Source organism: Oryctolagus cuniculus, chromosome 10, assembly GCF_964237555.1.
Source record: "Oryctolagus cuniculus chromosome 10, mOryCun1.1, whole genome shotgun sequence".
Taxonomy (NCBI): Eukaryota; Metazoa; Chordata; class Mammalia; order Lagomorpha; family Leporidae; genus Oryctolagus; species Oryctolagus cuniculus.
Genome location: NC_091441.1, coordinates 68,720,362 through 68,735,595, shown reverse-complemented (window position 1 = coordinate 68,735,595; position 15,234 = coordinate 68,720,362). Strand labels below are relative to the sequence as shown.

The 15,234-nt window shown below is 44.2% G+C and overlaps 1 protein-coding gene across 9 annotated transcripts in view; it reads left to right on the top strand.

The window, feature by feature from the left end:
• The window catches only part of LOC138843059 (serine/arginine repetitive matrix protein 1-like), a 244,974-nt gene that overhangs the window by 22,445 nt on the left and 207,295 nt on the right, over window positions 1-15,234 (top strand). For 8 of the 9 annotated variants that reach the window (XR_011379440.1, XR_011379439.1, XR_011379438.1 and 5 more), the window contains exon 2: window positions 11,737-11,852. The gene's annotated coding sequence lies outside the window, so the exon portion shown is untranslated. Of the gene's footprint in view, window positions 1-10,340; window positions 10,551-11,736 lie in introns of all 9 variants that reach the window. The other variant, XR_011379441.1, reaches the window with a different exon arrangement.

Genomic DNA, 15,234 nt, shown 5'->3' with positions numbered 1-15,234 from the left:
AAACATCTCTGCTCAAGACCTTGAAAGTCTCATTCTGTGAAAGCCTTACTGTGGTAGGTCCAGGGTCTCCTTATCTCTCTGGCCTGGGTGTCACTGAGGCTACTTGGATCTAGTTCTTTCCAATATAAGGAGCTAAGAACTACAGATACAAGTTGTTTCCTTCCCACAGGCCTACACTCCATGGTGGAACAGGCCCAGGGTGTCCAAATGGAGAGCGGGTGGGATGCGATCCACTTCCGAGTCGCGTTGTTCCAAGGTTGCTCTGTAAGGCAGCCGGGCCCATTTGGAGGGTTACTCCTACAGGATGCAGTCCTGCTCCTGCCTGCCTCCTGGCCCTGCCTCCCCATCTTACTTTCACTGTGACACATCCTTCCTTGGAACCCGTGATTGCAACTGAAGAGTTTCCCAGCCATCCTGTCTTTGGATTACTGCGGGTTCAAAAGCCACTTTTTATTTGGCGCACTCTCTGCTCCTTCAGTCCAAGTTGAAAGTATGTGGGTATCCTGTCTTAATGGGCTTATACTGTTGAATGAAAGTCACACCTACAAGTCTCTCCAAAATAAGTCTTTCTCTACCTTAGGCTGCCACTGAGACTACTGAAAAGGTGATAATATCCTTTTAAATACTTAAGAAGCCCTACTGTTTAGTGCAGCAGTTTTTTATCATGGGGACAAAGGGCTTTGTAGACTTGCTCTGGGTTTCATTTTGAGAATATGTACGTTTTTGGAAAAGGCCTCAACTATGATCTTTGTCAGAAGTCTCATCTTAACCTAAGCTCCCTTTGCCACTGGGACAACCTGGGAATGCAGAAGGCCATTCCTGGCTCTTTCCTGCCACAGTCCCTTCTTTAGCTTACCTCTGTCCAGGCGCATCTTAGTGTGAACTCCAAGAAACAAAGTCAGGTGCACCTTCCAGTTTGGCCATATTGCCTTGTACTTTGGGTACACTTTCTACCCTATGCCTTCGGTAGATGACAGTGTGGTCAACTGTGTCACTGTGAGAGACACTCAATTTCCAGTCACATAGGCCCCAATCCTCTTTAATCCCTGGCTGGAAACCTTGTCATTGTCACTGAGCATTTGCTAACAGTCTCTTCCGAGTCCTTTTAGTCTTCCGGGAACACTCCTCAAGTCCTTCCAGTGTCTTTGCCAAATCTACAGCTTTGTTCAGCTTTTAGGTTTTTGTTGCAGTAGCACCCCAGTTGACATTTCCAAACTCTGTTGGTTACTGCTGCTCATCAAATTACCTCAAAACTTGGATGCTTTAGAATGATAACAACCGTGTATTCTGCTCATCCATTTTCTAAAGGTCAGGGCATTCTAGGAAATGACTTAGCCTGGTGGTCCCACTGCAGGGTCTCCCCTGAAGGGGCAGCTCACATGTCAGCTGGAGCTGAAGTCCTTGGAAGGCTTGCCTGGGACCTGCAGTCCAGTTTCTAGCTGTCTCGCTCATGCTGCTGGTGAGTTGTTGCTGACTGTTGTCTTCTCCACAGGGCAGCTTGCGGTGTCTCATAGCACGGCAACTGCTTTCTCTCAGAAGGAGCAAGAACTTGCCTTTATGCCCTTGACCTGGCTTGGATATCAAACACTGTCCTCTCTGCAGTGATTGCTCATTCTGCTTATTATGGGCAGGGACGACCCATGGACATGGATGGCAGGACACAGGCCATTGGGGCCATCTTAGAGCTGGGCTACCCTATGAAATGTGTAAACAGAGGAGTGTGTGGTTATACATATCTCTATTTACACAAAATGAAAGCCAACTCTCCTCTTTCCCCAACCCCCCAAAAAAGGAGAGTGCACAGGCACACACACACACACACACACACACACACACACGAACACGTAGAGTAAAAGGAAAAAAATGGAAATCTATAAACATATGTATGGGAAATAGACCTTACCAATAACTTCAACTTTTAAGTTTTTATTTCCCACATCCTGTTCCTATCCTGGAATGGGAAGGAGTTGAATTTTGTGATTATATTTCCTCAACCTTTTTACTTTTTTGGTGGGGGTGGGGGATAGGAGGAGATGGTAATATTCAGTACATCTAACAACCAAAAGGCCCTGGGCAGTGATCAGCAAGATAGGACAAGGCCATGGGTAACCTGATCTTTCTAGTACGTGCTGGCCAATGTGATGTTTGATTTTACCATTTGCCTTTGTATCACTAACCAATAAATTTTAGTTTTTAATGTTTTTAAATTCTGTGTTTTTCATTTAACATTAACATAATGTGGCGCTTTATTCCTGCTGAAGCGTGTAGCAGGAGTTTGTTTCCACTGCTATAGAATGTTCCCTTGTGTGACAATGCTTTTATTTACATTTTCTCCTGGTTGTGCCAAAATGTCCTGTTCTGTTTTCTCCTGCTAGTCATATAAAGTTCCTAGGAAGTTTTCTGTGCCTTTCTTCCTGCTAACTTGTGTAAGAATTGCTCAAGGTGTATATGTAGCCGAGAAATTCCTGGCTCTCAAAACACAAATGTGTTCAGCTTCAGAAGGCAATGGCAAATGTTCAAAGTGGCCCTGGGAAGTTCTGTTCTTCTTCTTCTTCTTTTTTTTTGGACAGGCAGAGTTAGAGAGACAGAGAGAAAGGTCTTCCTTCTGTTGGTTCACCCCCCAAATGGCCGCTATGCCTGGCGCGCTGTTTACTCTCATAACACGGAGCCCTCTCCCCCAACTTTCATGGTAACTGTTGCATGGTAGGTAAACTCTTCGAAATTGTACGTTTGCAAACTTACTCTGCCTTTCTTAGGATTGACAGTTGGGAGAGCTTTAAAATTCTAATTTGGGGATAAAATTTTCCCTTAGAAGTTTGCATTGTGCCATTATTTTCTAGATTGTTTTTATTGAGAAGTGGGGGTCAATTCTCATTCTTGATCAGTTTTTCCTCTGAGAATATTTTCAGATTTTGGGGGACCAAAATCCCCTAATTTTATGATTGTGTGTTATGGCATGGTTCACTTTCCCCTTAATTTTGTCCCAAGAGCTTTCACTATCCTTTTGGTCATGTCATACAATTCTTTTCATATGTTGTCAGATTCCATTTGCTATTTTCATTTTCAAAACCTGTTGATTTTATTATAAGCATGTCCATTGTCCTGTGTCAGTGTAAGATTTGTTGACTGTTTCCTCTTAGCCTGCTGTGGAGATGCAGTGTTAGTTCAAGGTGTCTGGGACTCGCTGCACACAGGGTGTTGCATGAATTGGTGGAGTTCTCTAGGTTCCTTCGCTGCTGCTTGCATTTCCTTTTCAGCAAGTGATAATAGATAGATATTGTGGCTTTTCCCTTTTTTAGATCATCTTGAATGGGTGGTAGGTGTTCCCAAAGGTTTTTTTTTTTATTGTTTCAACACATTTAAAAGAGGTGTTTTTACGCATATGGCTGTCTTGTGTACTTTGTTACTGTCTCTGGACTTGCACTGATGGTGGCAGAGTGGGGAGGCAGATGGCATTCTCTCCTTCCTTCACAGGAACGTTGTAGCTCATTCTCCACTTATGTTTGGTTGTTTCCTGCTTCTGGTAGGTTATTCTACTGCTAATAGTTTGCTGAAAATTTTGCATCTCTGTTCAGGAGAGATACTTGTCTATAGTTTTCCTTTCTTACGATGTGTTTGGCTGGTTTGGATATTAGGTAATGGTGGTCTCACAAAATGACTTCGGAAGTGTTTGCTCTGCTTCCAGTTTTTGAAAGGGATTGTAGAGAACTGGTGTGTGATTTCTACCTTCAATGTTGAATAGAATTCTGTGAAAGACACAGTGATTTCTGATTTGGAAAGTTATTAACTATTAATTCAGTTTTCTTTACAGATATAGTCTTTTTTTTTTTTTTTTTTTTTTTTTTTTTTGACAGGCAGAGTGGACAGTGAGAGAGAGAGAGAGACGGAGAGAAAGGTCTTCCTTTGCCGTTGGTTCACCCTCCAATGGCCGCCACGGCCGGCGCACTGTGGCCAGCGCACCACGCTGATCCTATGGCAGGAGTCAGGTACTTCTCCTGGTCTCCCATGGGGTGCAGGGCCCAAGCACTTGGGCCATCCTCCACTGCACTCCCTGGCCACAGCAGAGAGCTGGCCTGGAAGAGGGGCAACCGGGACAGAATCCAGTGCCCCTACCGGGACAAAAACCTGGTGTGCTGGCGCCGCAAGGCAGAGGATTAGCCTAGTGAGCCATGGCGCCCCCCCCAGATATAGTCCTTTTAAGGTCATTTATTTTTGTTTCTTGTGTGGATTCTACTAGATTACATCTTTCAAGCAATCAGTCCATTTTATCTGGGTTAAATTTTGGGGCAGAGAATTGTTCACTCTTCATTATTATTATCCTTGTAATTTGTTGGGATTGGTAATGATGTCCCCTCTTTAATTTCTGAAGTTAGACATTTGTGTCTTCTCTTTTCTTAGATTACTTGGCTAAGAAGTATCAGTTTTATTGAATTCTTCAAGGAGCACAATTTTTGTTTTGCTAATTTTTAGAAATGAATGCACTATTTTCAATCACTTTGATTTCTGCCCTAAATTGTATTTCTTTTCTTCTGCTGACTTTGGGTTTAATTTGTCTTTCCCCTGTGCCATGCCATCACTGTCCCCCAATTTTCTTTTTTTAATTGATTTATTTGACAGGTAGAGTTATAGACAGTGAGAGAGACAGACAGAGAGAAAGGTCTTCCTTTTTCCGTTGGTTCATTCCCCAAATGGCTGCCATGGCCGGCGCTATGCCAGTCCGAAGCCAGGAGCCAGGAGCTTCTTCTGGTCTCCTACGTGGGTGCAGGGGCCCAAGGACTTGGGCCATCGTCTACTGCTTTCCCAGGCCATAGCAGAGAGCTGGATCAGAAGAGGAGCAGCTGAGACTACTGGAGCCCATATGGGATGCTGGCACTTTAGACCAGGGCTTTAACCCGCTGTGCCATAGCACCGGCCCTGTGTCAGCGTAGATTTTTATTTATTTATTTATTTTTTATTTATTTATTTATTTTTTTTTTTGACAGGCAGAGTGGACAGTGAGAGAGAGAGACAGAGAGAAAGGTCTTCCTTTTGCCGTTGGTTCACCCTCCAATGGCCGCCGCTGCAGCCGGCGCACCGCGCTGATCCTGGCAGGAGCCAGGAGCCAGGTGCTTTTCCTGGTCTCCCATGGGGTGCAGGGCCCAAGCACCTGGGCCATCCTCCACTGCACTCCCTGGCCATAGCAGAGAGCTGGCCTGGAAGAGGGGCGACCGGGACAGAATCCGGCGCCCCAACCGGGACTAGAACCCGGTGTGCCGGCGCCGCAAGGTGGAGGATTAGCCTATTGAGCCACGGCGCCGGCCCAGATTTTTAAGTATGTATTCTGATTTGCAGTCTCCAGGTTTTCTGGATTTGTGGTTTGGTGTCTGTCTTTAATTCTGCAAAAATTCTCAGCCATTATTACTATTTCTTTTGTTCCTTTCTCTTTTTCTTCTCCTTCTGATATTCCCACTACATGTATGTTAAATCTGTTATAATTGTCCCACAGTTCCTGGATATTCTAATCTATATTTATTTTTATTTGTATTTCAGTTTTGGAAGTTTCTGTTAACTAGCTCACTAATTCTTTCCTTGACATATCTGGTATATTAATGATCCCATTGGGGTCATTCTTAATTTTTTATACAGTGTTTATTATTTTTGACATTTTCTTTTAAGAGTTTCCATCTCTGATTACTTGACCTACTTTCTCTTGGCTATTTCCCCACAATTTTTTTAAAAAAAGATTTATTTTGTTTGTAAGAGTTACAGAGAGGGAGAGAGAGAGAGAGAGAGAGAGAGAGGGAGGGAGAGAGAGAGGTCTTCTATCCACTGGTTCAATCCCCAAATGGCTGGAACGGCTGGAGCTGAGCCTATCTGAAGCCAGGAGCCAGGAGCTTCTTCCAGGTCTCCCACACGTGTGCAAGGGCCCAAGGACTCGGGCCATCTTCTACTGCTTTCCCAGGCCATAGCAGGGAACTGGATTGGAAGTGGAGCAGCCGGGTTTGCAACTGGTGCCCATTTGGAATGGCGGTGCTACAGGCTGTGGCTTTAACCTACTGTACCACAGTGCCAGCCCCACTATTGCTCTACTTTTTCCTTTATGGCTCTAAATGTATTGTCATAGCTGTTTTAAATTTTTGGTCTGATAATTCTAAAATGCCTGCCATATCTGTCTCTGATGCTCTAGCTCTTCAAATTATGTTAATTTTGTTAAGGGCATATGTGTTTTGGTCTGACTTGTACTTTTTTATTGAAAGGCAAACATTTGCTGGGTGAAAGGAACTAAGGTAAAGAGGTCTTTGGAGTGAAGTTGTATGCTTATCTGGCTAGGAGTCAGGCTATGTTTGTTGTTTGCTGTATCGGTAGGTGTCAGAGGCTCAAACATCTTTTCGTTTCCTTGTTTTGGTCTTTCCTGTTGACCTTCGGTTCCCCTAGAGTCTTCTTTTTTAAATAACGTCTGAGACATGCAATTCTTGCAGTTGAATCTTCTGTTACTGCATGGGAGTCCAGCTGGTATGGTGGTAGGGCATGGAGAAAGGGAAAGGGTCTCAGTCATCTAGTGAGGCTGTGGCCTTCCTAAGCACGTCTCAGTTTTCTTCCCCAGCCCTCTTTAGGTGAGCTGAGAAGGTTAGAGGGGACTGGAGTTGAATATTCCCCTTCATTCAAGTCTGTTAGGTGATGATAGAACCCCAATTGGTCAGGCACTAGTGAAATGGGTTCTCTTGAGGGTAATCCTTGCTGAGATGAACAGATTATTTGGAGTGCATTTCTTTTTTTCTTTTTCTTTTTTTCTTTTTTTTTTTTGACAGAGTGGATAGTGAGAGAGAGAGACAGAGAGAAAGGTCTTCCTTTGCCGTTGGTTCACCCTCCAATGGCTGCCGCACCGCGCTGATCCGATGGCAGGAGCCAGGTGCTTCTCCTGGTCTCCCATGGGGTGCAGGGCCCAAGCACCTGGGCCATCCTCCACTGCACTCCCTGGCCACAGCAGAGAGCTGGCCTGGAAGAGGGGCGACCGGGACAGAATCCGGCGCCCCAACCGGGACTAGAACCCGGTGTGCTGGCGCCGCAAGGCGGAGGATTAGCCTAGTGAGCCACGGCGCCGGCCTGGAGTGCATTTCAAAATGCCTAATTTTACCACCACCTAGCTGGAAACAAGGGGAAATTTTTGTCTGATCTTTACTTTGAGAACGTGGTAGGATAACTAGAAGTAAAATTAATGAAAGTAGAGCTTCCCTAAGAGCCCATTCCTCCTCGAGTGTTTAGCACTCCAGCTTGTCTCCACCTAGTCTCCAGGCTCTCAGTTCCACTTTGGTTTTCTGACTCCATAAATGAGTTCTGTGGCTAGCTGCTGCTCCGGACTTCTGCTCTTGGTAAGCTGAGATGCTGTTCATCTGCCTTCTTGTATGTCGTGCTTTTGGGGCGGGCTTGCCCTGAGATCTCAGTTATCTGATGGAGCCCTGAAGACTTGTTGATTTTCAGCTTTTTCCTTCTTTTGATGATAGGAGTGATGATTTTCATGCTCTTTATTTGTTGCACCAGAAGCCAGAAGTCCACACATTTATGTTTGTAAATGATTCCAATTTTTCACCCTTGTTACCAGAGCATCACTGAGTCAAAGTTGACTGATAATGAATGTCTCAATGTATATCTGTCCATTCCTATAGAAGAGTCAGGCAAAAAAGGCTGATTGGAAACTGTGTGTGTGGTTGATTAAATGGAGCAATTGATATGGAATTATTGATGGAGGTCTCTCTTTGAGAGACCTGCAGCATCAGCATCTGCTAGTCTTTTGTGACTTTGAATTTCTCTGAGAGAATCCTACAGTCTTGTTTGTGGGTCACAAGATTGAGGCCAATATTTTGAGTTTTGAGTAAGCAAAGTAGGTTATTGATCTCATTTTTCCCCATTAAAATATGCTTCTGCGTTTAGTTCTTCACTGTGTCCTTATCTTCTGTACTTGGAATTCTGGGATTCAAAACCCCTACCCTTCATTTTTTGCAGAGAGTAAATCTCTTGTATTCTGCCTGGTTGTAGTAGGTGGCACTGGGTGACAGCACTCCTTTGTTGTGTACCTTCAATTTTATCTTCAAAGTTATTTGATGCTTTTAATTTCAGGTTTTTCCTCTGGTATGATTTTACTTGCTGATGTCTGTCTTCTGTAAATAGTAGGTTTTAGCTTTCTTTGTTTTGCTAAATCACTTGCCATTTGCTTTTCATCTCAGCATTTGTTATTGTTCTCATCAGGTGTCATTCTCTATTTCAATCTTAATGAGTTTTGCCCTTTTAAAAAGCTATTTTAGTGAAAGCAGAGGTAGGAAAGTATGTTTCAATGTGACACACTTAAAGTGGAAATCTCTTCTGTCTTTATTGTCCCCAGGGACTTTTTGGTTTGGGTACTGGACTGACTCCTGGATGATTTCTCGGAAAAACCTTGGATTTGGATGAAAGTTTTCCACAAAATGATGCCATTGATTTCACTCTCCTTCCACTGCCAGCAGTTAGCACTCATTGAGAACATGACATCCCAGATATCGAGTTAAATCATTTACATATATTATCCCATTTAAAACCTATCAAAAGGCCGGTGCCGTGGCTCAATAGGCTAATCCTCCAATCCTGCGGCGCCGGCACCCTGGGTTCTAGTCCCGGTCGGGGCGCCGGATTCTGTCCCGGTTGCCCCTCTTCCAGGCCAGCTCTCTGCTGTGGCCAGGGAGTGCAGTGGAGGATGGCCCAAATGCTTGGGCCCTGCACCTGCATGGGAGACCAGGAGAAGCACCTGGCTCCTGGTTCGGATCAGTGCGGTGCGCTGGCCGCAGCGCATCGGCCGCAGCAGCCATTGGAGGGTGAACCAACGGTAAAGGAAGACCTTTCTCTCTCTGTCTCTCTCTCTCACTGTCCACTCTGCCTGTCAAAAATAAATAAATAAATAAAACCTATTGAAAGATTATGCTCATTTCATTTAGAGGAATATGAACCTTAGAGAAAGTTAATACTGAAAAAAATCACACAGCTGATGAGTGAAAGAACCTTGAATGAGGCAACTTAGTTCTAGAGCTCAATACATATGAAATATAAATCTCCAATTCTATAGAGTGTTATAAGATATTTAATTATAATAAAAATGAGATTGAAGCAGGAAACTTCTGAATTTTCTACTCTTCTTTGTTGTTAGGGGACAGTCTTTTTTTTTTTTTTTTTAAGAAGTCAAAATGCTCTGTGCTTTCACAATGGCTATCTTGTCAAAGATATCTTGGATTAGCTATGGAGCTTCCAACATTGATAATGGCATACTATGTAGTTTCAAACAATGTTACCAGTGGGTAAGACTAAAAATGTCATACAATACATCTGCTTGAAGGACTCAGATTGTTTGAGTAAAATGTAGCCCAAATTCACAGAGCAAATGAAAAGGTAAGGAGACCAGCTGACCTGTTGGAACTCAGAGTTTTATGTTCTTCTTGCTTCTTTTCAATCCTCTTTACTTATTGGCAGTAACCATTGTCTCCAGAATAGACCAGCAGCTTGTTCATGTTTGCATGTCTATGCCATGTAAGAGGAGAAGCCTTATGTCCTTCAATGATCATGTGACAGGTTGATTATGACTTTGGCTGCTGAAGGAGGCTAGTCACAGTTGTACATTAGCTGGTGAGTAACAGATGGGATAGAAAAGGTTGAGAAAGAGTTCTTGGTCAAGAATTACAAAGGGGGAGGATCATGCTATGGCTTAGCAGGTAATGCCACCACCTGCAGTGCTGGCATCCCAGATGGGCACCAGTTTGAGTCCTGGCTGCTCCACTCCTGATCCAGCTCTACGCTATGGCCTGGGGAAGCAGTGGAAGATGACCCAAGTGCTTGGGCCCCTGAATCCGCGTGGGAGACCCAGAAGAAACACATGGCTCCTGGCTTCAGATCGGTGCAGCTCCAGCTGTTGTGGCCATTTGGGGAGTGTACCTGCAGATGGAAGACCTCGCTCTCTCTGCCTCTGCTGCTCTGTAACTCTGCCTTTCAAATAATTTTTTTTTTTTAAATTATGAAGGAAACTTCTTATCTTGACCTTTTGGTTAATGGGGCTGTCTGATCATGGCAGGGGGACATACAACCACTTGAGAAATTGATGGAAAGTTTTGGCATGACCCATGAAGACACTTGTCTCCCTGAATTGGGCATGGCTTTTCCTGGAGCCCATAGCAGGAGTACTTTTGCTAAGTGAAATCTTCCAAGTACCTATAAAGCAGAGCCAATCTTGTATTTGGTGACGTCAGGGTCACCGCTGCAGGTCAGATTGTTCCTGTAGCAGTAGAGAGTTTGATGTTTAAACATGATTTCTTGGAGAAATCAGTAATTTTTCTCCTCCTGAGCAGGTAAAGTTGCAGCAAGCTCAAGTGTTTAGCTGCATCAATAAGAATACAGCAGCTGGTGAAGCACTGGGAGAGAGAGAGAATTCTAAGTTCTTGAGCTGAGAAGTTACAGATTTCCTGGACAAAGTTTCCTTACTTAACCATATGGCCAAAGTCAACAAATCTCCTGCCTAGGCTTTGAAGCCTTTCATGTATTCCTTAACGCAGTAAAAGGTAAGGGTCCAGTTTCCTCCATGATATCATTTCACAGGCCACACAGACTTCACAGCAGAACTTTTGACATATCATGCAATGGAATCAATGCAAAGGTTTTATGATTATTGAGAACCCCACAACCCCCACTCCTTAAGTATACTGTTTTCTTGTTGATTCACTATTTCCAAACTTTGAGCTTAAATTTTTTTCCTTGCTAGAAGATGGCTCGTAGGGTTTACAAGTACAGTGTAATCGGGTAAAAACATTCATGCAGAGATGACTGTGTTCAGCGTGACAGTAGGCAGGTTATGTCATATCTGTAGACCACCTACTCGGTGTCTTTGGCCGTTGGAGCTTTATGGCATCCTCACACATTTGGTTTTTAAGCTGTTAACCTTTCAGGAAACACAGGGGGAAGGAAAGGAGACTCTGTACCTTTCCTGAAGATCTTTCCCATTCATGTAAAATGAGAAGCCAAGAAGACACAGAGCATGGCCAGGTATCGTTAGGAGACATCCAGACAAGACCACCTGAAAAATGTCAGTATGAACCTCAGCTTTAACACGCAGCTCCTCAAGTGGAGGACAGGCAAGGAGAAAAAAGATAGAGGATTGAGCAACGCAAGCAGGGGCATTTGCTTGGTTCCTGTCTCAGCAGCAGGAGTGAAAACATGACATTATCTTGATTAGTTTAGAAATGTGAATTAGGATGGCAACTTCCTGCTTCACCTCCAGCCTCGTTTGAGGCCACTTCCTTCCTACCTCATGCCTTTGAAGCTCCCAGTGAGCACCACTCCTCCTCCACTAAAGTTCCCACACAGCTTGTCTCTTCTGCCTGAATTGTTCATTCTCACATTCTTTGTATTGTTTGGTTCCTTCTGAACTTTCTGATAGTACATTAGAGAGAGGTTTCGTTGGAGCAGACAACATTCTTTTGGGCAACATCCCTGCAGGGCACATGGGTCATGCTGGGACTTCTCTGAGCTGTTTCTCTTGCTGCTAATGAGTGACCAGCATGCATTATTCCCCTGTATGTACTCCAGCTACCTGTTATTGCTGTTCCTTTGGCCTCTCTGTATTGCCAAAGCAGATTGAGTTGAGGTGGTTTGTGGTTTAAGATGTGGTTTTGTATTGTTTGTGTTTTGCAAGTTATGGTCTCTGTACAGTATGTTCTCCTATTATATATATTTTTTTAATTTCTACAGGTGAGCCCCATCTTTTGGCAAGACTGTAAGATCATACTTAAGCCAAGACTGTGATCTTAGGTGGTGACAGCTCAAGATCTACACTGCTGATCAAAGCAGCTGTAACTATGTTGAAGGTCAGTTGAATGACAACAAACTTTTTTTTTTTTTTTTTTTTTTTTGACAGGCAGAGTGGATAGTGAGAGAGAGAGACAGAGAGAAAGGTCTTCCTTTTGCCATTGGTTCACCCTCCAATGGCTGCCATGGCTGGCACGCTGCGGCCGGTGCACCGCGCTGATCCGAAGGCAGGAGCCAGGTGCTTCTCCTGGTCTCCCATGGGGTGCAGGGCCCAAGCACTTGGGCCATCCTCCACTGCCTTCCCAGGCCACAGCAGAGAGCTGGCCTGGAGGGCAACCGGGAAAGAATCCGGTGCCCCGACCAGGACTAGAACCCGGTGTGTCGGCGCTGCTAGGTGGAGGATTAGCCTATTGAGCCGCGGCGCCGGCCAACAACAAACTTTGTAACTTTTTGTATGTTCTGTTGAACTGTCATTTGGTGAGTTAGTGGCCGAATAACAGAATTTTAGACCTGGGGATCATACATCTGTGCACTGCAAATCATGTGGAGGCTAAAAGAAGGATCAAAATCAGAGTGTGTATCACACTTTCAAGATAGGTACCACAAATAGCCAAATTAAATCAGAAAACATATCCCACCTTCAATCTCTGAAGCCTGTAGTAGCAGACTTAGGAATATCAGACAGTTGTCTGGTTTTGTAATTTCTAGTGTTTTCAGATCTCTGTAGGAACATTAAAGTTTCTGGAAAAGTCTGTAGGGATTGGGGGCTGGCACTGAGACACAGTGGATTAAAGTCCTGGCCTGCAGTGCCGGCATCCCATATGGGTACCAGTTCAAGTCCTGGCTGTTCCACTTCTGATCCAGCTCCATGCTATGGCCTGGGAAAGCAGTGGAAGATGGCCTAAGTGCTTGGGGCCCTGAACCAATGTGGGAGACCCGGAAGAAGCTCCAGCTCCTGGCTTCAGATTGGCTCAGCTCCGGCCATCACGTCCATCTGGGGAGTAAACCAGTGGATGTAAGACCTTTCTCTCTGTCTCTACCTCTCTCTGTAACTGTCTTTCAAATAAATAAAAAATAAACCTTAAAAAAAGTCTGTAGGAATTAAGTGCAATTTTCTTCCATAAATTGGCACATGGTCCACATGGGAGCTGTAACGACCAGGCAGCTCTTTCCAAACCACTGTTTATTGATCTCATGACATTTTCTGTAAGCTTTATAGTCTCGGTGGCATTATTGTCTAGTCACCCTGGAGTTCTTGGAACTGTAACATAAAGGATTTTTCACACCTGTTAGGCCAGCTTTAAAGCTTCACATGAGATGTGAGCAAGGAAAGAAGCATCCCAAGAATATGATTAAGTTCACAGATGGAGAACTGGATTTTCTTCTTCATGAATTAATTTTTTGAATATTTATCTATTTATCCAAAAGTTAGATTTTCAGGGTGGGGCAGAAACTGATTTTCCATCCACCAGTTCAGATGATTGCAATGGCCAGGCCAGAGCCAGGAGCCAGGAGCTTCTTCCAGGTCTCCCATAGGAGCCCAAGCACTTGGACAATCTTCTGCTGCTTTTCCCAGGCCATCAGCAAGGAGCTGGATGGGAAGTGGAGCAGCTGGGACATAAATTGGCATCCATGTGGGATGCTGGCATTGCAGGTGGTGGCTTTACCTGCTATGCCACAATATCAGCCCAAATTAATTTGTATAAAGAGATATATATTTTTCTGAGAGTATAAACTGGTAGGCTAAAATGTACCTAAAGTGATATTTGGAACTATTCTGAAAGTAGGCATCAGTTTACCAAGAAAGCAAGTCCTTCTTTGATTTGCAAGTGGTAACAAAGAGCTTTCAATCTGAAAATCCTAAAATAGTCACTGGGGAGTACCCAAGAGATCCTACGAGGTTAAAGCATGTTGCACCAGCTGATGGAATTTAAAGATCAGCCAGTACAACTATGGTGGAAGAGAGTGAACTTGTGTTTCAGTTGTGAATCTTCCTCATAGGGTTTATAAAAATGAAGCATCTTCCAGTTGTGTACTAATTTCTTAGTTTCTTATTCAGCTCTATTTATATGAAAACATGGTTATAAAAGTGGGCTCTTATAAAAGAAATCTCTCTTCCTAGTTGTGAGGTGAGAATTACGTATTACCCAAAGGAAAATTGGTAGCAATCAAAAGAAAGTGACTACTGCCCAAATGAAAGTGGACCCGAACCCAACAGATGGTTTAATGACATTTTTTTTATTTTTTATTTTTTGACAGGCAGAGTGGACAGTGAGAAAGAGAGAGAGTTTAGAAGGGTCTTCCTTTACCGTTGGTTCAGCCCCCAATGGCTGCTGCGGCCGGCAAACCGTGCTGATCTGAAGCCAGGAGCCAGGTGCTTCTCTTGGTCTCCCATGCAGGTGCAGGGCCCAAGCACTTGGGCCATCCTCCACTGCACTCCCTGGCCACAGCAGAGAGCTGTCCTGGAAGAGGGGCAACCGGGACAGAATCGAGTGCCCTGACCGGGACTAGAACCCGGTGTGCCGGCGCTGCAGGCGGAGTATTAGCCTATTGAACCGCGGCGCAGGCCTCAATGACATTTTTAAGGTAAATCATAGTTGATTTATAATCAAATATTGTACTCACCTTAGGGAGTGAGGAGGGGTACAAAAATCAGTATCAAGAATAGGGCATTGGAGGCCAGCATTGTGGCACAGTGGATTAAGCTACCACCTATAATGCTGGCATCCCGTATGAGTGCTGATTTGAATTCTGGCTTCTCCACTTTTGATCTAACTCCTTCTAATGTGCCTGGGAAAGCAGTAGAAGATGACTCAAAGGCTTGGAACCCTGCCACCCATGCGGGAGACCCAGATGGAGTTCCAGGCTTCTGGCTTTGGTCTGGCCTAGCCATGGCTCTTGCAACCATTTGGGGAGCAAACCAGCAGATGGAAGATGGATTTCTCTCTCTCTCTCTCCTTCTCTCTATGTAACTCTGCCTTTCAAATACATCTTTAGAAAAAGAATAGGGTAACATAAGTCCCATAGTTAAGAGAGACAACATATCCATCAGAAAGCCAAGACCTTAAAACTGCAAAGACGAAAGTCAGTTACTAGGGTTATAAAGAATGCAAGCACGCAAAGAATGCACAGCAAGTAAAGGTTCCAGGGATTTGAGAGACTTCCTGATATTTTGGATGGGAGCTGTCTGCCTCATGTTGCCATGTCTGTCTGATCCAGGGGTTTTGGGTCAGCAGGTATCTTCAGAAGATTATGTTGAAAATAAAGTCGAGTGCCTTGATTTGGATCACTGTCCAGTGTCTAAGGACTTTTGATTTCATTTTTATTCAGAATCTCAAATCCAAGGATCAACATCTTAAAGGTAAAGCATGGTATTGTTGGTCAGCAGGCTGTAATGGAACCTTTTTCGCTGGACTTGAGAGCTTGTATCTCTCCCAGAAG